This window comes from Equus asinus, chromosome 21 (genome assembly GCF_041296235.1).
Source record: "Equus asinus isolate D_3611 breed Donkey chromosome 21, EquAss-T2T_v2, whole genome shotgun sequence".
Taxonomy (NCBI): Eukaryota; Metazoa; Chordata; class Mammalia; order Perissodactyla; family Equidae; genus Equus; species Equus asinus.
This window is the reverse complement of record NC_091810.1, coordinates 17,243,745-17,268,770: the sequence shown is the minus strand read 5'-3', so window position 1 is coordinate 17,268,770 and position 25,026 is coordinate 17,243,745. Positions and strand designations below refer to the sequence as shown.

The 25,026-nt window shown below is 37.8% G+C and overlaps 1 protein-coding gene across 10 annotated transcripts in view; it reads left to right on the top strand.

Annotated features, from left to right (window-relative positions):
- Positions 1–25,026, top strand: part of ATG7 (autophagy related 7) — a 350,121-nt gene that overhangs the window by 195,128 nt on the left and 129,967 nt on the right. The gene's annotated exons all lie outside the window — the stretch shown is intronic.

Genomic DNA, 25,026 nt, shown 5'->3' with positions numbered 1-25,026 from the left:
CTTTAGGTGCCCTCCAGTCAGATGCAGGGTTGGGGGTGAGAATTTCAAAGTTTTTCCTCAAGAAAACTGTTTATGACCTAGTTCACTTTCCTATTTCTGTTAATTTTCAGCTTAAATATTTTTTGAAACATTTGGAGGGTAGGGACATGCAGCTGCTAAGAATCCAAGACAGTACTGTTTTGAAAATGCAAATGCTTCTGTTTTACATTTACTTGAGGAAGTAGATGGGATAGTTGCCTCCCATCTATTCCTTTGATTACAGATATTGTTTAAATGACATCATTTTGAGTAGAATACAGAGTCCAGGTGGTTTGGGGGAAAATCATTGGGGGAAAAAAAAAAAAGATTGAGTATCCTTGCATTCTAGGGGCCAAGAAACAGAATGATGGTATTTTTGGCAGGCTCCCAGGCCCTGCAAAACCCACACCCCAAGGCTGTCTCTATAGCTTCCTGTGGTTTTCCCACTGAAGAGAAACAGCCTTTCTCTTGGAGGTTGCAGGATGGCAAGTTTATACATCAGCTTGATCAGCATGATATTCCTGCTTTGAGGTTATGTCCCAACAGGCTTCATTTGGGAAATCTGATGCGCCAGAACTGTTGCAAACTGAACTGAGGCGGTTTCACTGCTCCTAATAGTGCAAATCTTTTTGGTAGAAATCTGTAACTTCCAATGATTAGAGGTTATCATGCTACCATGTGGTCTGTAACAATAAAGGCAACTTCAGACCAAATTTTGCCACACATTTGAACATTTATTAGCAAGCAGGCACAAAAGTTAGTCATTTAGCCTGTTCTTAAAGACTGGGAAAAGCCTCAACCCTGGTCCTTTTGATATGTATCTGACATCAAATGTTCCATGGAGACAGATGCAGACATATTCTTGTTATAGGACATATCTAGCCTTTATTTGGATCAGGTGATGGAATCCTCTGTTGAGTCCAGACCCAAGACCAGAGCCCTATGTCCAGAGTGCCACTGCAAGGAGCATTAGGCTGGGGCCTGCTCCGTGGCCGAGTGGTTAAGTTCGCGTGCTCCACTGCGGCGGCCCAGGGTTCGGATCCTGGGCGCGGACATGGCACCGCTCATCAGGCCACGTTAAGGCGGCGTCCCACATCCCACAACTAGAAGGACCTGCAACTAAGATATACAACTATGTACGGGGTGGGGGGGGTTGGGGAGATAACGCAGGAAAAAAAAAAAGATTGGCAACAGTTGTTAGCCCAGGTGACAATCTTTAAAAAAAAAAAAATCAAAGCTTCTTTCATAAGGATTGAATGTATTAATATACATTTCTCACAATCCTGCAGTCACTCAATCAAAGCCATCATCTGTGTGGACAGCCTTTGGATAAGAAGAGTTCACGTGATAATCTCCATGTGGCCCAACTTAAAAAACAAAGCAAAAAAAACCCGGAGTGTTAGGCTGCCTGGTTTGCCAGATTCTTATAACCCACATGTATTTACAACATTGGATGTCCCTAGACAATAGTTCCAGCCGACCCATCAATATTGAACACTATTATTTTAATCAGAAAAATTATTTCTACCCTCCTTTATGCTCATTTGGGAACCCTCTAGTGTAGATTTAGATAGCTATAGTTGATATACTTGGAATAGCCTGACTCTGGAGCTTAGACTTCTAATTAATCTTTCAGATGTCAACCAACCACACCTGGAGAAGGCATTCTTGATTAGGGTACCTCAAATACTAACCAGCTACCCCTGGTAGGAAACGTGTGTGTGCACACTATGTACACCGAAGTATTTAAAAATAAATTCTAGCTAATATAACAGTAGGTATCTCTGTTTTTGACCCTGGAATATTGTTTCTTCCATAATGTTGCCAGCCAGTGATGAGTGACCTGAGTTGTCAGTTGAGCTCTAGCCTGCCGACATGAATCAGCCAGAGCCATGGATGAAGGCTCCACCCGTGGGGCCGAGAAAGGAGGAAAGAGAATTATAACTTTTGTTAGTTTTGTAGGCTTTGTCAAGCTCTTTTGCATTCCTTTCTCTCATCTTCTGATATTTATGGAAGTATTGTCTCCATACATTTTATAGAGAAACCTTTGTCCAGGGTCATAGAGTGAAAAAATTAGAGGAACTATAACGTGAACTCTCGTCCTTTGTAGTTCCTCTGCACTATGATTCTTCAAAGAATACCATGGAACTTTTTTCCCTTGAGGCGGGTGCTGGCCAGGTGAGACCATGCGCCAAGGGTAATGTACATAGCAGCATGCTGGGGGAGTTCTACTTTAGCTGGTGGTAAACCGTGCGATTCAAACCAGCTCTCTTACTGAAGTCACCTAAAGAAACTAGATAAATTGCTTTTTAAAAATCTTCTTAAATATCAACAAACTAGTAAATTGTGGGAAATTACGGAGTTGAGATTTAGGAAAGAATGTAAACACAGAGGAGCGAGGCTAGTGCTGGGGCCACTTTTGTCTTGTGGCCATTTGCTGATCAGGGAAAAAAAGTTGAGAGCCCAAGCTTACCTTGGGTGGCTTTTCAAGGTTAGGGAATGAAAACTGTAGTCTAGGTCCTGTCCAGCCTGGAAAACCTGGTAAAACCATTCCCCACTTTAGGTTAGGACTCCCTGAAGAGACACACCTAGGAGTAAGGGTGAACTAGAAGAAAATCAACTCTCACATTAGCTGCAGCTCAGTTTTGTATTATCTCAGTGGCCAAGAAACCTTAAGGCTTACTCAGCATAAAATGATTCCATTTAGCTAATGCCGATAGGCGCCAGATAAAAAGCAATTAAATCTTCTTAGAGGAAGATATCATGATTCTAGTCCTCAAATTGTTTCTACAAATAGTTTTTTTTTGAGGAAGATTAGCCCTGAGCTAACATCTGCTGCCAGTCTTCCTCTTTTTGCTGAGGAAGACTGGCCCTGAGCTAACATCTGTGCCCATCTTCCTCTACTTTATATGTGGGACGCCTACCACAGCATGGCATGCCAAGCAGTGCCATGTCCGCACCCGGGATCTCAACCGGCGAACCCCAGGCCATGGAACCGGAACGTGCACACTTAACTGCTGTGCTGCTGGGCTGGCCCCTCTACAAATAATTTTTTAATTGCAGTATTCAGCCACAATCAGAGGTAACCAGACACACACAGAGAGAAGACACCATATGTGAGAACCAGCAAAAGTAACAGACAATAGAAATAGACTCACAGAGATTCTGGGTATTGGACTTACCAGATGCAGAGTATAAAATACTATACTTACAGAATTAAAGGAAGTAAAAACCAAACTTTAGTTTCAGCAAGGGCTGGAAACTCTAAAATGTGGCTTTGTAGATTAGAAAAACAAACACATTCTAGGGACTGGCCCTTTGGCCTAGTGGTTAAGTTTGGCACACTCTGCTTCAGCAGCCCAGGTTTGGTTCTCAGGCATGGACCTACACCACTCATCAGCAGCCATGCTGTAGGGGCGACCCACATACGAAAATAGAGGAACATTGGCATGGATGTTAGCTCAGGGAGAATCTTCCTCAAGCAAAAAGAAGAAGATTGGCAACAGGTGTTAGCTCAGAGTGAATCTTCCTCAGCAAAAAAAATAAATAAACAAAAAATTGCAACCAAACAAACAAATTCTAAAACTGAAAATATAAAAACAAAATGAACAGGTTTATAGGCAATTAAGACACAGCTAAAGAGCAAATTAGTGAACAGAAAAATTGGTTAGAAGAAATTATTCAACGTAAAGCACAAAGATACAAAAAGGAAAATGAAAAAGAAGGTAAGAGACAGATGATAGAGTAAGAAGATCTAACCATCATATAATCAGAGTCCTAGGAAACTGAGGAGAAAGAGAATGGTTCTATAGCAACATTGGAAGAGTTATAGCCAAGCATTTGAAGCAGATGAATGACCTCAAGCTTCAGATCCAGGAAGTCCAACAAAGCCACAACAGTATAAATAAAACTCAAGTCCACATCTAGACTCATCATAATGAAACTTTAGTAAACAGAATACAAAGAGAAATCTTAAATTATTAATGGGGGGAAAAAAGGATATTAACTGCAGAAGAGTGATGGCCAGACTAACATTTGACTTCTCAGTAGCGGAGTGTAAACCAAAAGACAGTGGGATAATATTTTCAGTGTGCTGAAGGAAATAACTGCTAACCCAGAATTTTAAGCCCAGCAGAAGATAGTGTTCAAGAATGAAAGGAAAGAGGTAAAAGTCAAAGTTAAAGATATTTTATATAGACAAAGGAGAGTCTACCACTAGCATGTTTGCACAAAAGAAATTTCTAATGGTTGTTCTTCAAGTGGGAGGAAAGTAATCCAAGATGCAAGGTCAGAAGTGTGGAAGAAAAAAAGTAAAGCAAAGAAATTGAGAAATACGTATGCAAGTGTAAATGAACATTAGCTGTATAAGACAATATAATGTTTCATCTTTTAAAATGTAGATTTGAAATACAGAACAAAAACGCCATAAAAGTTGGAAGTAAATGGAATTAGTCTGTTCTAAGGTTCTTGCGTTGTCTTGGAGGAGGGTAAAGGTGTCAATTAATGTTTGACCTTTGTAAGTCAGGGATATATGTTGTAATTAACAGACTAAACACTAAATAAATAGAAAAATTTGATAACTTCTAACTAATAAAGGGACAAATCTAATGAGAAAACAATTTAAATGCAGGAGAAAGGAACATAGAACAAGTAAAAGATGTAAAGCACAAGAAGTGGTGGTGGAGTTAAAGCCATATAGATCAGTAATTATGGTAAACATAAATTGACTAAGTGTTGTGGTTGAAAGACAAAAATTGTCAGACTAGGTTTTCAAAAATTGTGTGCATTATACAAGCAATATATTATTTTAAATATATGGATACATAATGAGAATAAGATGTAAAAATGTATACAGTCTAAACATTCACCACAAGAGAGATGGTGTAGCTATGTTAATATCTGACAAAATAGATTTTAAGCCAAAAAACATTACTCTGTGTTACTATTGTTTTTTTTGGTTGTTTTTTTTTTATTTTATTTTTTTCCTTTTTCTCCCCAAAGCCCCCCGGTACATAGTTGTATATTCTTCGTTGTGGGTCCTTCTAGTTATGGCACGTGGGACGCCGCCTCAGCGTGGTCGGATGAGCAGTGCCATGTCCGCGCCCAGGATTCGAACCAACGAAACACTGGGCCGCCTGCAGCGGAGCGCACGAACCTAACCACTCGGCCACGGGGCCAGCCCCCTGTTTTTTAATAATTGATTTTAATTCACCAGGAAGATAGAATTCTAAATTTGTATGTACCCAATAACATGGCTGCAAAATATATGAAAAAAGTTTTTTACAGAACTACAAGGAGACATAGACAATCCATAATCACAGTGGAAACATGATTAATAAACATGTTCTAGTGAACACAGTGCACCAAACTGTGAAGTACATGTTCTTTCTAAGCACACACATAGTATTTTACAAGAATTTACCATAGACTGGATCATTAAGCAAGTCTCAGCAAATTTCAAAGATTGAAACTACAGAGAATGTGTACTCTGATTGTAATTACGCTAGAAATGAATAATGAACAGATAACTAGAAAATCACCCCCATATGTTTAGAAATTTGAATATATACCCCTAAATAACTCCTGGATTAAAGAAGATATAATGGAAATTAAGAAATATTTTAAATAAATCATAAAAAATATTTCATGTTAAAATGCATAGGATACAGATTAATGAGTACTTAATGGAAAAATGTATATCCTTAAAAGAAAAAAGGCCCAGAATTAAGATCAAATGTTTATCTTAAGAAGTCAGAAAAAGCACAATATGTGCAAACAAGTAGAAGGTAGAAACTAAAGAGAAGGGCAGAAAGATCAACAAAGCCAAGAGTTGGCTCTTGGAAGGACCTATAAAATTGATAAACCTCTGGTGAGGCTGATCAAGAGGAAAAAAAAGACACAGTTAACATGTATGTTAAAAACATAGTATTAAGTTTTTAAAAGTCAGATACAAAAGAATAAATTTCTAAGTTTGGCATTCAGAAACAGGCAGAAGTAAGTGATATTGTTAGGGAAGCAGATTTAGGTGGAAAAATTATAAAGAGTAAGGAAGTGTTTATCATACAAGTCAGTGTTTACCTCAGAGGGGCAAGCAGAGTGTCACGATTGAAAAGTGGCTTTGTAGGGGTTCTGGTGTGCTCATGTTCTTCACTGGGTAGTAGTTATAGAGGTTCACGCTATAGTATTTTAAACTATATATTACATTTTACTTTTCTGTTCTTTCATAATAAAAAGGTTAAAATAATAAATAGGCATTCTGCATCCAGGTTTTTGTGGCACACCCATCATTTACACTATTCTTTTCGCCAGACAGGAATATTCTCAACCTGACACGCCGCTTTTAAGAGAATGCTCATCCTAGCCTGAAGGTTTCCAATGCAAGAATTTCCAAAGAGTAGGAGTGACCCACTGGTAGATGATACAACTCAATAACCTGTAAGAGACCGAGTCCAAAGAAATGTACCTGCACCTCACTTAGTTTAAGCCAGTCTCTATGTACGTTTTGACATCAAGACTCCACTGTCCATTCCCTCTTACCAGGCACCCAAATACAAAAGCCCACGGGGCGAGGCCGATAAATAAATGAGTGAAGAGGACCAGGTTGAAGACAACAGGAAATGAATGGGGACTCTGGCCAGACAGAGCTCGAGTTCTCTCTGAAGGGCAGCTATGGCCCAGTTTTAGCTGATTACGGACTTGCAGAAATTTGGGAACAATGTTGCCAGATCTTTTGATTTTTTTTTTTTTGAATAGGTGGAAATCTGAATTTTAATGTGAAATCACCTGATTTTTAAGTGTTGGTTCAAGAGTATTTTTCCTCCAAAATACTCCATGAATCAAACCAAACTTGTGTCTGGGCTACTTCTAGCCAAGGGCTTTTGGTTTATAGCAGTGACTCCAAGGGCCATGCGGATTGGAGATAGAGAATGATGTATAAAAATAATTTAATATCATCAAATGCCTAAGTTTTCTCAATAGAGCTTGTACCAAATATATACTTGTATAATTCTCAGTTCCAAAACTAAAAGAAACTCACTGAACCAAAATTCACACATTACGAAAGTCACTTGTGGTAATAATTTTCTTAATGAGACCTGGCTGTCTGTGCAGAGGAGCTAAGAACTTTTTACCATAAAGAATTTTATTAAAGGAGTTGATTAAAACTGCTAAATAAACAGTAGTATCACACAAGGTAATTTCTTTTAGAACAGCAACAGATGAGGTTTTAAAGTTGATTTAAAGGGAATGCACAGGCTTCTTCATGGGTTGAATCTCAAGAGAACGTGCTCCTATTTAGACATAGCAGGCTTTTTCGAAGTATGGTCCTAGGACCAGCAGCATCAGTGTCATCTGGGAACTTGCTGGAAATGGAAATTATCAGACCTCACCCTAGACCCGGTTAATCAGAAACTCCAGGGGTAGGGCCCAGCTATCTGTGTTTAACAAGAATTCCAGGGCATTCTGATGTGTGCTCCAGTTTGAGAACTGCTGCTCTGTAGTTTGTGACTTATTGTGAAGAATGACTTTAGAAAATTGTACTTGGTTATATTAAAGTTTCAAGTGTATTTTTTTTGTCTTGGGATCCTTTGTTCCTTCAAAGGATCTAAATGTTCCTTCAAAGAATATCTTTAGTTTGTTGTAGTCTATTTTGTTAAATTTATTCCTAGATATTTTATTCCTTTTGATGCTATTGTAAATGGAGTTGTTTTCTTAATTTCTTCTTTAAATTGTTCATTGCTAATATATAGAAATACAATTGATTTTTGTATATGCCTCTTGTCTCCTGCAGCCTTGCTGTACTTAGTAATCCTAAGAGTTTTTTGTGCATTCCTTAGGCTTTTCTATATACAAAATCATGTCATCTGCGAACAGAGGTAGTTTTTCTTGTTCCTTTCCAATCTAGGTGGATGCCTTCTATTTCTTTTTCTTGCCTATTACGCTGACTAGAATCTCCAATACAATGTTGAATAGACTCAGCAAAGTGGGCATCCTTGTCTTGTTCCTAATATTAGTGAGAAAGTTTTCGGTCTTTCACCGTTAAGTATGATTTTGGTGCTTATTGATGCCCTTTAGCAAGCTGAGGAAATTCTCTTCTATTCCTAGCTTGTTGAGTGTTTATTATCATGAAAGAGTGTTGAATTTTGTTAAGTGCTTTTTCTGTGTCTGTTGAGATGATCATGTGGTTTTTGTCCTTTATTCTATTCATTGGTGTATTACATTGGTTTATTTTCATACGTTAAGCCAGCGTTGCTTTCCAGGGAATAAATCCACTTTGTCGTGGTGTATAATCCTTTTTATATGTTACTGGATTCAGTTTGCTAATATTTTATTGAAGATTTTTGCATTTATATTCATAAGGGATATTGGTCTGTAGTTTTCTTTATTGGTGATATCTTTTCCAGTTCTAACATCAGGATAATACTGGCCTCATAGAATGAACTGAGACATGTTTCCTCCTTTTCTATTTTTTGGGAGAGTTTGTGAAAGATTGGTTAATTCTTCTTTAAATGTCTAGTAGAATTCATCAGCAAAGCCATCTGGTCTTGGGCTTTCTTTGTGGGAAGTTTTTTGATTATTGATTTAATCTCTTTACTTTTTGTGTCTATTCAGATTTTCTGTTTCTTTTTGAGTCAGTTTTCGTACTTTGTATCTTTCTAGAAATTTGTCCATTTCATCTTCTATTGTCTGTTTTATTGGCATGTAATTTCTCATAGTATTTCCCTATAATCATTTTTATTTCTGTAAGATTGATAGTAAGGTCCCTTCTCTCCTCCCTGATATTAGTGATTTGGTCAGTCTAGATAAAGGTTTGTCAATTTTGTTGCTCTTATAAGAGAACCAACATTTTATTTCTGTTCAATTGTTTATATTTCCTTCTTTCTCCTTGCTTTGTGTTTAGTTTGCTTTTTTGTTTTGTTCATAGGGTGGAAAGTTAAGTTATTGATTTGAAATAATTTTTCTTTAATATAGGCATTTATAGCTATAAATTTCCATTTATAGCACTCCATTCATTGCATCTCATAAGTTTTGGTGTGGTGGGTTTGTTTTTTTTTTCACTTTCATCCATCTCAAAGTATTTTCTAGTTTCCCTTGTGATTTCTTCTTTGATCCACTGCTTTTAAGAATGTGTTGTTTAATTTCCACATATTTGTGAGTTTCCCAAATTTCTTTCTGTTATTGATATCTAATTTCATTCCATTGTGGTCAGAGAACATATTTTGTATGATTTCATTTTTTCATTCATTGAAATGTGTTTTATTATGTATCCTGGAGAGTGTTCCATGTGCATTTGAGAAGAATATGTATTCCCTTGTTACTGGATACAGTGTTCTTTAGATGTCTGCTAGATCCTGTTGGTATATAGTGTTGTTCAAGTCTTCATTTCCTTGCTGATCTTTTGTCTGATTATATCCATTATTGAAAGTACAACATTAAAATTTATTCTTAATGTTTGTTGTGTGTTTTTCCCTTTAATTCTGTCAGTTTTTGCTTCATATATTTTGGGGCTGTGTTGATAGGTATACATATGATTATAATTATTATATATTTTTGATAGATTGACCCTTTTATCATTACATAATGTCCTTCTGTGTCTCTAGTAACAATTTTGTCTTAAAGCCTATTTTGTCTGATGTTAGTATAGCCTCTTCAACTGACTCTCTTTTGGTTAGTGCTTACATGGAATCTCTCTCTTTTTTTAAACAACCTTATTGAGATATCATTGACCTAAAAATTGTATATATTTAAGGTGTACAACTCGATGTTTTGATATACATATATATTGTGAAATGATCACCACCACCAAGCTAATTAACATATTCATCACCTCTACATAGTTACCATTTTGTATATGTATTGAGAAATTTAATGTAAGATCCATCCTTTTACTAAATTTCAAATATACATTATTGTTAACTATCATCAGTCTGCTGTACATTAGATCTCCAGAACTTATTCATTTTGAATAATTGAAACTGCATGGAATGTCTTTTTCTATTCTTTTACTTCCAATCTATTTATCTCTTTGAATCTAAAATGAATGTCTTGTAGGCAGCATATAATTGGATCATATTTTTTTGTGTTTTGTTTGTTTGTGTGTTTTTTGGTGTGGAGGGTTGACCCTGAGCTAATATCTGTTGCCAATCTTCCTCCTTTTGCTTGAGGACCGTTGTCCCTGAGCTAACTTCTGTGCCAATCTGCCTCCATTTTTATATGTTGGATGCCACCATAGCATGACTTGATGAGTGGTGTGCAGGTCTGTGCCTGTGGAGCACACAAATCTAACAACTAGGATGCTGGGCCAGTCCCTGGATCATGTTTTTTTAATCCATTCTGCCATGTCTGCCTTTTAGCTGGAGTGTTTAATTCATTTACATTTAATTACTGATAAGGTAGGATTTACATCTGCCATTTTGCTATTTGGTTTCTCTATGTGTTATGCCTATTTTTTTCTGTATTACTCCATTGCTACCTCTTTTTATGTTAAATAGATATTTTCTAATGTCCCATTTTAACTCCCTAGTATTTTATTTTACAATGTGTTTTAAAATTATTTCTTGGTGGCTGCCTCAGGGATTACAATTAAAATATTGGTGTTTAACAATATAGTTTGATTTAACATCAACCTAATTTCAATGGTATACAAAAACTTTGCTCCTGTATACTTCTGTTTCCCTCCCCTTTCTTTGCGCTTACTGTCACACAATTACATCTTTATACATTATGTGGCAATCAACATAGATTTATAATTATTGTTTATTCATTTGCATTTTAAATCACATAGGAGAAAAAATAATTACAAACAAAATATATATTTATTCTCTCTTTTATATTTGTCTATGTAGTTGCCTTTCCCTGTGTTCTTTATTTCTTCATGTGGATTTGAGTTACTGTATAGTGTCCTTTCATTTCAACCTGAAGGACTCCCTTTAGTATTTCTTACCAGGCAGGTTTTCTAATGATGAATTCTCTCAGTTTTGGTTTATTTGCAGATGTGTTAATTTCTCCTTTATTTTTGAAGGTTAGTTTTGCTGGACATGGAATTCTTGGTTGACAGTCTTTTTCCTCCAGCGCTTTGAATATTGCATCCCACTACTTTTGGCGCCTGTAGTTGCTGATAGAAAATTGGTTGTTGATGATCCCCTTTGTCTGGTAGCTTGTTTCTCTCTTGCACTTAGAAGATTATCCCTGTTTGTCTTTTGGCAATTTGGTTATCATGTGTCTAGGTGTGAATCTCTTTACTTTATTCTACTTGGAGTTGATCTTCTTGGATGTATAGATTAATGTTTTTCATCAGATTTGGAAAGTGTTCTGCTATTATTTCCTCAAATATTCTTTCTGCTCTTTTCTCTCTCTCCTATCTTCTGGAACTCCTATTATGCATATGTTGGTACGCTTGATGGTGTTCCATGGGTCCCTGAGGCTCTGTTTATTTTTCTTCATTCTTTTTTCTTTCTGTTCCTCAGAGTAGAGAATCTCAGTTGACCTGTCTTCACATTCACTGATTTTTTCTTCAACCTGCCTAAATCTGATGTTGAATCTCTGTGGTGAATTTTTCAGTTGTACTTTTCAACTCCATAATTTCTCTTTGGTTCTTGTTTTTATAACTGCTATCTCTTAATTGATAGTCTGTATTTTGGTGAGGCACTGTTCTCATACTTTCTTATAGGTGTTTAGACATGGTTTCTTTTAGTTCTTTGAACCTACTTAAAATAGCTGTTTTAGGGCTGGCCCTGTGGCATAGTGGTCAAGTTCAAGTGTTCTGCTTTGGCGGCCTGGGATTCATGGGTCTGGATCCTGGACGCGTACGTACACACTGCTCATCAAGCCCTGCTGTGGCAGCGGCCCACATACAAAAGAGAGGAAAACTGGCACAGATGTTAGCTCAAGGACAATCTTCCTCAAGCAAAAGGAGAAAGATTGGCAACAGATGTTAGCTTAGGGCCAATCTTCCTCACTAAAAAAAGCTGTTTTAAAGTCTTGGTCTAGTAAGTTCCTCAGTGACAGTTTCTATTGTCTGTTTTTGGCTTTTTTGAGGAAGATTAGCCCTGAGCTAACATCTGCTGCCAGTCTTCCTCTTTTTGCTGAGGAAGACTGGCCCTGAGCTAACATCCGTGCCCATCTTCCTCTATTTTATATGGGATGCCTGCCACAGCATGGCTTGATAAGCGGTGCATAGGCCCGAACTCAGGATCCAAACTAGCGAACCTGAGGCCACCAAAGTGGAATGTGTGAACTTAACCACTGTGCCACCAGGCCGGCCCTTCATTTTTGTTTTATGTCTGTATGTGGGACATGCTTCCTGTTTCTTTGTGTCTCTGGTAATTTTTTGTTGAGAACTGGGTGTTTTAAATAATATAATGTGGCAACTCTGGAAATTAGATTCTCTCCTCTCCCCATAGTTTATGTCGTTGCTCTTTGCTCTTGTTGTTGTTGTCATTTGTTATTTAGTGACTTTTCTGAACTAATTCCATTAAGTTTGTATTCTTTGTCCTTTGTGGCCATGAAGTTTCTGCTCAGTTAGCTTAGTGGTCATCTGATTATTGGGCAGAGATTTCCTTAAATGCCTAGAACCAATAAGTCCCCCTAGTCTTTGCTGAGGGGCTCTATGTGTATTTTGGGGCATGCTTTCAATGCTCATCCTGGCAGTTAAGAACTCTGCCTTACCTTGCATCTCCTGATTGCACAGATCCTCAAGGTCAGCTAGAGGTGAGAGCTTAGGGCCTTCTTGGATCTTTTCTGAGCATGTGCACAACTTTGGGCATGAACTTAGCCCTGTGCCTGTGTGTCGTCTTCTAGATCCCTAAGAATACGTTGGAGCTTTCCAGAGGCTCCTGTGGTGTTCCCCAGATTTTCCTTTTAAGCTCTTTGGCTAGCTTATTGTTGCTCCAACTGTTACCTGCCGCCTCAGGAGACTACAATGTTAAACAGTGATCACTGATGCTTTTCAACGACTAGCCCTCAAAAAAAGGCCTTCAGCTGGGTAAGCTCTGAGTCACATCAAATAAAGACAACATGCGAGGGGTCTTCCAGGGAACCACCAAACAGGTGGCAATTTTCTGAAAATGGAGCTTTGAAAGAGCTCCAGCCCCATTCTGCCCTTTCCAGTGGCTGCCAGGCCGGTTTTCATGTGATTGTGTGGTGTTGGTTTTCAAGGCTAAGTGGAGCTCAACGGGGAAAGGGCATGGGAATGGGGCAAGGTAAAATGCCACAAAGCCCATTGTTTATACTGAGATTCAGCTGTTTTTCTTGAATAAACACTCCTCAGATCTTGTCAGTGTTCTCTTTCTTTTATGGAGGAGAAGATTTACGGAAGTCCTTATTCCATTATTATTGCTGACGTCACTATATGTCTTTTTGTCAGGTATTTTCTGTATTTATCAAGCCCTATTTAGCAATAATAGTAATATTTTTAAAGTAATAAATGCATAGCATTTCTATTGCCCTTTATAAGCCATTCTTTGTCAGTGATTGAAGGCATGAAATCTTTTTTGTATCTCAGTGTGTGGGAGACAGGCACAGAGTCACATCCTCATTTTAGAGATCAGCAGACAGTCTCAAAAAGGTGATGTGTTTTGCCCAGTGTGGCCAAATTACTCTCCAGTTGTTTGTTGACTCCCAGTTATCAGTTTCTTTCCTTTTGCCCAGTTGACTCCAACAGAAGTCTGATTTGAGTGTGTGAAGAAACCAAAATATATTACTATTTTACTCTTTTAATACAGTTGTGTGTTGCACCACAAGAAGTTTAATTAAAATACTAAAGTGTTGGGACTTTTATTCCGTAGTCAGTTATGGAATAGGATGTTAATGTTAAAGCTATTTGATGTTTTGCTTTGAAATCTCCCACATCTTCTAAATTACTGTTGTGCCCATTTTGCATTTGCCTGAGAATATTGTATACTATACAACGACTGTAGGGAAAGAACAAGAGGTTTGTCTGTTCTATATTTTTGGCATGCCGGTAATTATCCTGATTAATGGTGTAGTTTCTGACATAACATTGTGTATCTTGAACTTGGATCTGTCCTTATTTTTTAAAGTTTGGCCTTGTAAATCCTTCCTGTGTCCAACAGAGTAAGTTTACAGCAACAGATTTAGTTAGGATGATAGCTACGTTTCCACATGAAGCTGTTTTCTCATCCATTATCTGATTTATATCACTGACATGTGTAGAACCAGAAACAAAGTTATTGAACATCTCTTTGATATTTGAAGATGCTGTCAACTCCTGATTACCAGGGACGGTAAGGCAGAGCATTTCCCTCAATCCCTTTGGCAACTCAATGTGCCATGGAGAGTGGGGCCAGAGAACATAAAAGGGAAGAAAAGATCACAGGGAGTGGGATTAATCAGGGAAGATTTCCTGTAGGAGTTGATCCTTGAGCTGAGATTTCATGGAAAGCGAAGATCTCATTTGATGGGGAAGACAGGAGCTCACTCTAGGTGGGGTAGCACCAAGAGGGAACACGAAAGGGACTGAAGCTTTTCCAAGGTGAGGGTCCTGTGGAGGAGCTGGGAGCAGTGAAGGTGAGACAGTGGCGTTGTAAAGGCTGCTGACATCAGGGGTTTTTTCCATCTTCTTTGATTCTTTTTTATTATGGTGAGAGAAATGCCAGGACACCAACAGACAGAAACTGATAAAGGGGTTTCCTGCGCATTATTCAAAGTGGGGCTTCTCCATCCTAGAATGGCTCCCTCAACGATAGTTCTGGAAAACAGAAGGTTTGCCCTCAACTCGGAGCAACGCCTCTCCAGAAGACTGGGTGAATGGCTGTCCCTAAGAGGGGAATGCTTTGGATTCTTCCAGGATCAGAATTCATGGTGGCTTCCAGCCATACTCTTTTATTACCATATCTGGGACATTGGGCAAGCTTTTCTTAAGTTCTTGAAAAATCATGACACATGTGTATTTTTAAATTGTCAAGTGCAAGTAAGTAAAATTTCTTTTTTTTTTTTCTGCTTTTTCTCCCCAAATCCCCCCAGTATATAGTTGTATATTTTAGTTGTGGGTCCTTCTAGTTGTGGTAACAAGTAAGTAAAATTTCTAAACAACAAACTTTAAATAAGAGGTTTGCAGACGCTGCATGTTCCCTTCCCCCTTTGAAAATACAGAAGCTATTTTTTCAGGCAAGTTGCACAGTTCCTGGTGACCTTGTTTAAGAGTAATAGACGGGAATTGCAAACTGTGAATCCCTTCTTCTTCTCATGAAGTGAAAATTATTGTGTGCTGTTGTCAGGAGATCTTAGACCCTGTGAAAGGCGTTCTCCAGGGAGTTGTTCAAAGTTGGAGGGTTCTGGAGGGACTTAAATGCCTGTCTGGAGAGTAGGGGTTTGATCTAGTAAATCCCAAGAAGAGAAGTGATATTCCTAAAATCGTGTTTTAAGAAATGATTCTACTATCTTTGTCCGCGGATGGGCAGTCGTATTTGTCACGAATAAAGATAACCTAGCCTTACAAAACAGTTAAGTAAGAAAAATCGTGTCCATCAGGAAAGGATCCATATCCTTGTACTAAAAGAGTCATTATTATTTCTCTACTTAGCAAAGTCTCCTACTACCTTTAGAATCCTTGTAACCTACCAAAATGTAACATGTACACTTCTTGGGACCATGTACTGTGTAATTCACTTAAGAGGTGTGATATCTTTTATGTAGATTGACAGGTTGTTGAGGTGCTCAAATTCATTGTGATAGTATCTTCTTTTTGGATAATTTAAAACACATTTTTCCCTTTTAAGAAGGTTAAGCTATTTGTAGGGGAAAAATCCTCATACCTTTTATAAGCTGCTTATACTTGTAACACAGATTAACTTCCCAGCACATAAAGGGAATACTGGAAAACCCTTGCATAGTTAAATATGCCCCTAGAGGATTAAGTTTTCCACATAGTTTTCAAGCCAGAGCTATTAATAAGTTTCAGCATTAAACTTTCTTTACGTCCTGATTATGGAACAGCCCTTACTCATTCTGCCCTTGCTGTTAGTTTTCCACTGTCAAGATTTCCAGCACTACAAAACTATCTCTAGAAACATAGGCTTGAGATCTGAAACTTTAGTTAAGGTATAACAAAGTATCATCTCTGGCATTCTTTCTTTTTTTTTTCTTTTTTTTTAAGCTTTTGTCCATTTTTCAAACCTGTTTCTTCTTTTACCTTACTGGAAACCTGGCACAAAGTAGCTGTTTAGTGAGCTTAGTGGTTCAGTCAGAAATAAATGATCACTAAACACACAGTGTTCATCATTTCGAAAAAGATCACTTAATTTCTGTGCACATTACTCCTGAGATAACATTCTGGTTTGTAAGGAATCTCATTATTACCAAGGAATTCAGTTATCGAGTGCCTTTTTATCCAGGCATTGGGTTGTCACATTAATTTACCGTGGCTAATCAGCTGAAGGCTTTACTTTGTATATGCCTTGAGGCATGACGGTCACCCCACTCCTCCAGCCCTCCAGGATCCTGTCTATCTGTTCCCTCCCACCTGCAGGTCTTGCCTTACCAGCCTTGGGTCCCTTCATTAATACTCACCAGAACCTCAATTCCTTTGACCTCTGTCTTTGTTACCCTTGTCCTGTTAGTGCCCAAGCTTAGATGAGTCCTTGACCACTTTTCTTCCAGAACATTTTCTGTCCTGAGCAGGGGCCTCAGATTACCCAGCTGTCTTCTGTGCTGCTCATCAGCTTCCTTTCTCACATCTGCCACATGGCTGTCCCAGACCATCAGCACCCTGCTCAAGCTCCATGGCCACCCCTCCCCGACTCTGGCAGCAGATGACCTTGCTGCCTGCTGTTTAGACCCTGGGGCTCAGCCTCTGGTTCCCCACGCTCCTAACTTATGACTTCAGCAGCTTCGCCCGTAGCTTCCTGTGCCTGAGGGAGGGTGACCCCTCCTTTCTAGCTCCAACTTCTTTGTCAGGACTTTAGAGTTCTTCCTCTTCTTAGGCCTTTCTCCAGCACTGAAAAAAACCAAATTAAAATTTTATTATTATTTAAATAAGTAATATATGCACATGGCTTTAAAAATTGAAATAGTATAAAAGAATATACAGAGGCAGATACTTGATGGCAATTTTGTGTGTGTGTATTCTTCCTGAGATATTACACACATGAACAAGCATATTCGCATGTACATTTCCCTCTCTTCCTCTCTCGTCCTCCACCTTTATTTTTAAAATTTTAATACTAGAAACACCGTCTTGACACTGCTGTTTAATATCTCTGTGTCTTAGAAATCAGTTTGTATCAGTACTGTAGAACTGCCTCATTCTTTTAATGGCTCCCAATTATGACCTTGATTGTAAATATACTGTAATTTAGTTAATCAGTCCCCTATTAAAGGTAGTTGTTTTTAATCTTTTGTTGCTGCAAACAGTGTCGCACTGAGCATCCTTAAACATCAGCCTTTGTACCCATGCAAGCAGGGCACAAGCAGGAATGGTGTGGGCATGCTGCTTAAGAGTCAACATTTGTGTCATCAGATTTCTTTTAAAATGTTCACTCTGTAACTGAAAGATAATTGAATATGAAAGAATATTGAAAAAAAGGAAAATCTCAATTCCCCAGCCCTCAAAAACAAAACAAAACAAAACTTTGAAAAAAGTCTTTAAAGTGGAATTGTTGGATTGAGGGTTTATACATTTTCATTTCTGAATAGAGAAAATTTTTTAAAGATGTTTTTCTATTTCTTGTGTTATTGCTTCTTCAACCTTTCTGTTCATGTGATTGATTTCTTGCATTTGTCTTCAATATCTGCTGTCTTTTTGAAACATTTATCTCTTTATTTTTCCTGAGTTCTGAGAGAATTTCTGAGGCATTCTGGTTTGCTGTTTACTTTCTGCAATTCACAGTTCCTGTGATCATTGACTTCCTAAACGTAATTATCATTTATTTGCTTCTAAGTCCTCATACTTCTAACCAGTCAGTCAAGACTACTGGCCTTTTATCTTTTGATCTTTTTATTGAAGGACAGCATATATACAAAAAAGTGCTTGATAGTTTTTCAGAAAGTACGCCTTTGTAACCAGCTCCAAGACAAAGAAATAAATATTACCAGCACCCCAGAACCTCCTGTGCCCCCTTCCAGTTACAATCCCTCCATGGGTAACCACTCTCCTGACTTCTAACACTGTAGATTCATTCTGCTTTTTTTTAACTCTATATAAATGTAATACAGTACATACTGCTTCTCCATTATTTTGTTTAACATTATGTTTGTAAGAATTATCTGTCTTGTTGCATGTAGTTTTAGATTGTTTTCACTGCTATATAGTATTCCATTGCATGAACAAACCACAGTTTATTCATTCATTCTACTATTGATGGACACTTGAGTAGTTTCTAGTTTGGGGCTATCATAAATAGTGCTGCTGAGGACACTTTTGTTTGGGTCTTTGGATGCACATCTGTTCACATTTTTTTGTTGGCTGTATATATCTAGGAGTAGAATTGTTTGATCATAGGGCTTATACATGTTAAACCTCTAAAATAGTTGTCTCATTCTGCACTCCCATGAGAATCCTGGTTGTTCTACATTCCTGTCAGTACTTGGTATTTTCTGTCTTTTTCATTTTGGCCATTCTGGTAGGTATAAAGTAGTATTTCATTGTGGTTTTAGTTTTCATTTCCCTGATCACTTGTAATGCTGACCAACTTTTCATGTGTTTCTTGGCCATTTGGGTATCCTCTTTTTGTCCCTCCTCCCTAAGCAGGCTTAACACCTCCCCAGTCAAGTCAAACTGAGACCTAACTGTAGTGATTGTTCTAGTGGCCAGAGCTATGGGGGAAGATCCTGGAGAATGCATTGTCTTGTAGGGTACCTGCCTCATTTGATGCTTCTCGTGTAGTCTGCAGGTTAGGGAATGGGAGTGGGCCACTTCTGCACACCCAAAGGCTTTAGAGGAGTCAAGTTCTGCTGTGGTTAGATTCTCATTCCTAGTCTCATCCCATGTCTTCCTTATCAGAGCCCTGACTTTGGTGTTGGAAACTGACCATGCCTGAGCAGTCAACCATTTCTAAAGTTCTGCTGCTTTTATTTTTATTTTTTTTATTTTACTTAGGTCATAATAGTTTATAACATTGTGAAATTTCAGGCGTACATTATTATTTGTCAGTAACCATATATATGTACCCCTTAATCCCTTCTGCCCATATCCCAACCCCCTTCCCCTCTGGTAACCACTAACCTGTTCTCTTTGTCCATGTGTTTGTTAATCTCCCTCATATGAGTGAAATCATGCAGTGTTTGTCTTTCTCTATCTGGCATATTTCGTTTAACATAACACCCTCAAGGTCTATCCATGTTGTTGCAAATGGGATGATTTTGTCTTTCTTTATGGCTGAGTAGTATTCCACATATACATGCCACATCTTCTTCATCCATTCATCAGTTGATGGGCACTTGGGTTGCTTCCATGTCTTAGCTATTGTGAATAATGCTGCAATGAACGGGTGCATAAGTCTCTTTGAATTGTTGATTTCAAGTTCTTTGGATAAATACCCAGTAGTGGGATAGCTGGGTCGTATGGTGTTTATGTTTTTAACTTTTTGAGAAATCTCCATGCTGTTTTCCGTAGAGACTCCACCAGTTTGCATTCCCACAGCAGTGTAGGAGGGTTCCCTTTTTTCCACATTCTCTCCAACACTTGTTGTTTTTTGTCTTGGTAATTATAGCCATTCTAACAGGTGTAAGGTGATATCTCATTGTAGTTTTGATTTACGTTTCCCTAATGATTAGTGATGTTGAACATCTTTTCATGTGCCTATTGGCCATCTGTTTGTCTTCTTTGGAGAAATATCTGTTCATATCCTCTGCCCATTTTTTGATCAGGTTGTTTGTTTTTTTGTTGTTGAGTTGTGTGAGTTCTTTATGTATTTTGGAGATTAACCCATTGTCAGATATATGATTTGCAAATATTTTCTCCCAGTTGGTAGGTTGTCTTTTTGTTTTGTTCCTGGTTTCCTTTGCCTTCCGGAAGCTCTTTAGTCTGATGTAATCCCATCTGTTTATTTTTTCTTTTGTTTCCCTGCCTGAGTAGACATGGTATTCGAAAGGATGCTGCTAAGACTGATGTCACAGAGTGTACTGCCTATATTTTCTTTTAGGAGTTTTATGGTTTGATGTCTTACCTTCAAGTCTTTAATCCATTTTGAGTTAATTTTTGTGAGTGGCATAAGATAATGGCCTACTTTCATTCTTCTGCATGTGGCTGTCCAACAACATTATTTGAAGAGACTTTCCTTTCTCCATTGTATGGTCTTGGCTCCTTTGTTGAAGATTAGCTGTCTGTAGATGTTTGGTTTTATTTCTGGGCTTTCAATTCTATTCCATTGATCTGTGTGTCTGGTTTTGTACTAGTACCATGCTGTTTTGATTACTATAGCTTTGTAGTATATTTTGAAGTCAGGGATTGTGATGCCTCCAGCTTTGTTCTTTTTTCTCAGGATTGCTTCAGCTATTCAGGTCTTTGGTTGTCCCATATGAGTTTTAGGATTCTTCATTCTATTTTCATGAAGAATGTCATTGGGATCCTGATTGGGATTGCATTGAATCTGTAGATTGCTTTAGATAAAGTGGACATTTTAACTGTATTTATTCTTCCAATCCATGTGCATGGAATATCTTTCCATTTCTTTATGTCATCGGAGATTTCTTTGAAAAATGTCTTAGAGTTTTCATTGTATAGCTCTTTCACCTCCTTGGTTAAATTTATTCTTAGATATTTTATTCTTTTTGTTGTGATTGTAATTGGCATTGTATTCTTGAGTTCTTTTTGTTTTGCTTTGTTATTAGAGTATAGAAATGCAACTGATTTTTGTAAGCTGATTTTTTACCCTGCAGCTTTGCTGTAGTTGTTGATTATTTTGAATAGTTTTCTGATGGATTCTTTAGGATTTTCTATATATAGAATCGTGTTTGCAAACAGCAAGAGTTTCACTTCTTCCTTGCCAATTTGGATACCTTTTATTTCTTTTGCTTACCTAATTCCTTGGGCCAAAACTTCCAGTATTTTATGTTGAATAAGAGTGGTGAGAGAGGACACCCCTTGTCTTGTTCCTGTTCTCAGAGAGATGGCTTTCAGTTTCTCATTGTTAAGTATGATATTGGCTGTGGGTTTGTCATATATGGCCTTTATTATGTTGAGGTGCTTTCCTTGTATACCCATTTTATTGAGAGCTCTTTATCATAAATGGATGTTGGATCTTGTCAAATGCTTTCTCTACATCTATTGAGATGATCTTGTGGTTTTTATTCCTCATTTTGTTAATGTGACGTAGTACATTGATTGCTTTGTGGATGTTGAACCATCCCTGCATCTCTGATATAAATCCCACTTGATCATGGTGTATGATTCTTTTAATGTATTGCTGTATTCAGTTTAGCAATACTTTGTTGAGGATTTTTGCATGTGTGTTCATCAGTGATATTGGCCTGTAATTCTCCTTCTTTGTGTTGTCCTTGTCTGATTTTGGGTTCAGGGTGATGTTGGCCTCATAAATGAGTTAAATGTTCCATCTTCTTTGATTTTTTGGAATAGTTTGAGAAGAATAAGTATTAAATTTTCTTTGAATGTTTGGTAAGATTCTCCAGAGAAGCCATCTGGTCCTGGACTTTTATTTTTTGGGAGGTTTTTGGTTGCTGTTTCAGTCTCGTTACTTGTGTTTGGTCTATTCAGATTCTCTATTTCTTATTGATTCAGTTTTTGAAGGTTGTATGAGTCTAAGAATTTATCCATTTCTTCTAGATTGTCTAGTTTCTTGGCTTATAGTTTTTCATAGTATTCTCTTTTAAGCCTTTGTATTTCTGTGGTATCTGTTGTAATTTATCATCTTTCATTTCTAATTTTATTTATTTGAGCCTTCTCTCTTTTTTCCTTAGTGAGTCTTGCTAAGAGTTTGTCAGTTTTGTTTATCTTCTCAAAGAACCAGCTCTTAGTTTCATTGATCCTTTCTACTGTTTTTTTGTTTGTTTCTATTTCATTATTTCCCTCCTTCTGCTGACTTTTGGCTTTGTTTGTTCTTCTTTTTCTAGTTCTGTTAGTTGTAGTTTAAGATTACTTATTTGAGATTTTTCTTGTTTGTTAGGGTGTGCCTGTATTGCTATGAATTTCCCTCTTAAGACTGCTTTTGCTGCATCCCATATGAGTTGGTATGATGCGTTTTCATTTTCATTTGTCTCCAGTTATTTTTTTATTTCTCCTTTAATTTCTTCATTGATCCATTGGTTGTTCAGTAGCATGTTGTTTAGGCTCCACATATTTGTCACTTTCCCAGTTTTCTAGTTGCTAGTTTCCCAGATTTCTAGTTTCATAGCATTGTGGTTGGAAAAGATGCTTGATATTATTTTAGTCTTCTTAAATTTATTGAGGCTTGCCTTGTTTCCCAACATATGGTCTATCTTTGAGAATGTTGCATGTGCACTTGAGAAGAATGTATATTCTGCTGATTTTGGATAGAGTGTTCTATATATATCTATTAAGTCCATCTGGTCTGGTTTTTCATTTAATTCCACTATTTCCTTGTTGACTTTCTGTCTGGATGATGTATCCATTGATGTAAGTGAGGTGTTGAGGCCCCCTGCTATAATTGTGTTGTTGTTAATTTCTCCTTTTAGATCTGTTAATAGTTGTTTAATGTACTTTGGTGCTTCTGCGTTAGGTGCATATATATTTGTAAGTGTTATATCCTCTTGGTGGAGTGTCCTTTTTATCATGTATATTGCCCCTCTTGATCTCTCATTGCCTTTTTGGTCTCTCATTGCCTTTTTTATCTTGAAGTCTACTTTGTCTGATATAAGTATGGCAACATCTGCTTTCTTTTGTTTGCCATTAGCTTGGAGTATCCTCTTCCATCCCTTCACTCTAAGTCTGTGTTTGTCTTTAGTGCTGAGCTGTGTTTCCTGGAGGCAGCACATCATTGGGTCTTATTTTTTAATCCATCCAGCCATTCTTTGTCTTTTGATTGGAGAAGTAAGTCCATTTACATTTAGAGTGATTATTGGTATATGAGGCCTTAATACTGCCATTTTATCTATTGTTTTCTGTTTGTTCAGTATTTTCCTTGTTTCTCATCCCATGTGTTTCCAACTGCCAGTTCTGTTTGGTGATTCTCTATGATGGTTTTCTCAGTTTTCTGTTTATTTATCATTTGTGTCTCTGTTCTGATTTTTTGTTTAGTGGTAACTGTGAGGTTTGTATAAAAGATCTCATAGATGAAATAGTCCATTTTATTTATTTATTTATTTATTTTTAAAGATTTTATTTTTTTCCTTTTTCTCCCCAAAGCCCCCCAGTACATAGTTGCATATTTTTAGTTGTGGGTCCTTCTAGTTGTGGCATGTGGGATGCTGCCTCAGCATGGCTTGACGAGCGGTGTCATGTCCGTGCCCAGGATCCAAACCAGTGAAATCCTAAGCCACTGAAGCGGAGTGCGTACCTAACCATTTCTTATATATGGGGCTCTTGTGGCGATTAACTCACTCAGCTTTTGTTTATCTTGGAAAGTTTTTATTTCTCCATCATATATGAAGGATATTTTTGCTGGATAGAGTATTCTTGGCTGAAAATTTTTGTCTTTCAGTATTTTTAATATATCACTCCACTCTCTCCTGGCCTGTAAGGTTTCTGCTGAGAAATCTGCTGAAAGCCTGATAGGGATTCCTTTGTAGGTTAAGTTATTTTCTTCTGCCTTGCTGCCCTTAATAGTTTTTCTTTGTCATAGACTTTTTGTTGGTTTTACTAATACATGCCTTGGAAGTCTTTTTACATTGATGTAATTAGGAGTTCTATTATCTCATTTACATGTAATTCCAGCTCCTTCCCAAGGTTTGGGAAATTCTCAGCTATTATTTCTTTGAACAAGCTCTCTGCTCCTTTCTCCCTCACTCCTCCCTCTGGAATATCTATAATACTTATGTTGCATTTCCTAATTGAGTTGGACATTTCTTAGTGAATTTCTTCATTTCTTTTTAGTCTTAATTTTCTCTCCTCCATTTGCAGAATTGCTCTTATTTCTGTCCTCTAAATTACTAATTCTATCCTCCATAATATCAGCTCTGTGTTTTTAAGGAGTTGGGTTTTTTTTTTATCTCATGCATTGTGTTCTTCTTGGTTTTTTAAATAGTTTCAGTCTCTTTTGTGAAGAATTCCCTCTGCTCATTAATTTTATTCATGAGTTCATTGAACTGTTTTCTTGTAACTTGTTGAGTCTCTTTATGTTAACTATTTTGAATTCTCTGTCATTTAGATTGTAAATTTCTGTGACTTCAGGATTGGTTTCTGGGTACTTGTCATTTTCCTTCTGGTCTGGAGTGTTAATATATTTCTTCATGCTGTTTGATGGTGTGGACTTTTGCCGTCGCATAGTGGTAGTATCTGGTCACAGATTCCACGTGCCACCACTGGGGTAGGGGGAGGGCATGAGCTGTGTTTTCTGAGCCCACCACAACCCCTGGCAGTTGTGCCTGTCCGTTGGAATTTGTGCCAGTAGGGATCTCTGTGTCTGACTGCTGCTGCTTCAGGCATTCTAACAGGGATCCTCTGCTGTGGTCGATTGGCTGAACTGATGCACCAGGCGGGATAGGGGATGAGGCGGCACCTTCTTTCCCACCCACACTCTTGCTCTGCACCCCCTGGCTGCCCACTTGGGCTGCTCAGCTTGGTGAGGGTGCTTAGCCACCTTGGTGTGGGGCATTGAGGGCCGGGAAGCAACTCTGAGAGCAAAAGAGTTCCCACAGAGGGCTGCCTTTTCCTCCTTCTCATCTCAGAGTTGCGCACTGGCTACTGTGCAAGGTCCTGTGCCCTAGATCACTGCCACTGGGGAAGGAGACGAGTGGGTATTCCCCTTTTTGAAGTGCCTGGTGATATTTATTTTTATATTTTTAAAGTACTGTTTTTTAAAATACATTTGGCTAGCTGATAGGTCACATTTTCCATCCTTTTGTCCCTCCCTTTCCCTTAATCCTTTAAAATTTTTTTCTTGGCTCTTCTCTTGCCTGTTATTTTCTTTCCTAACA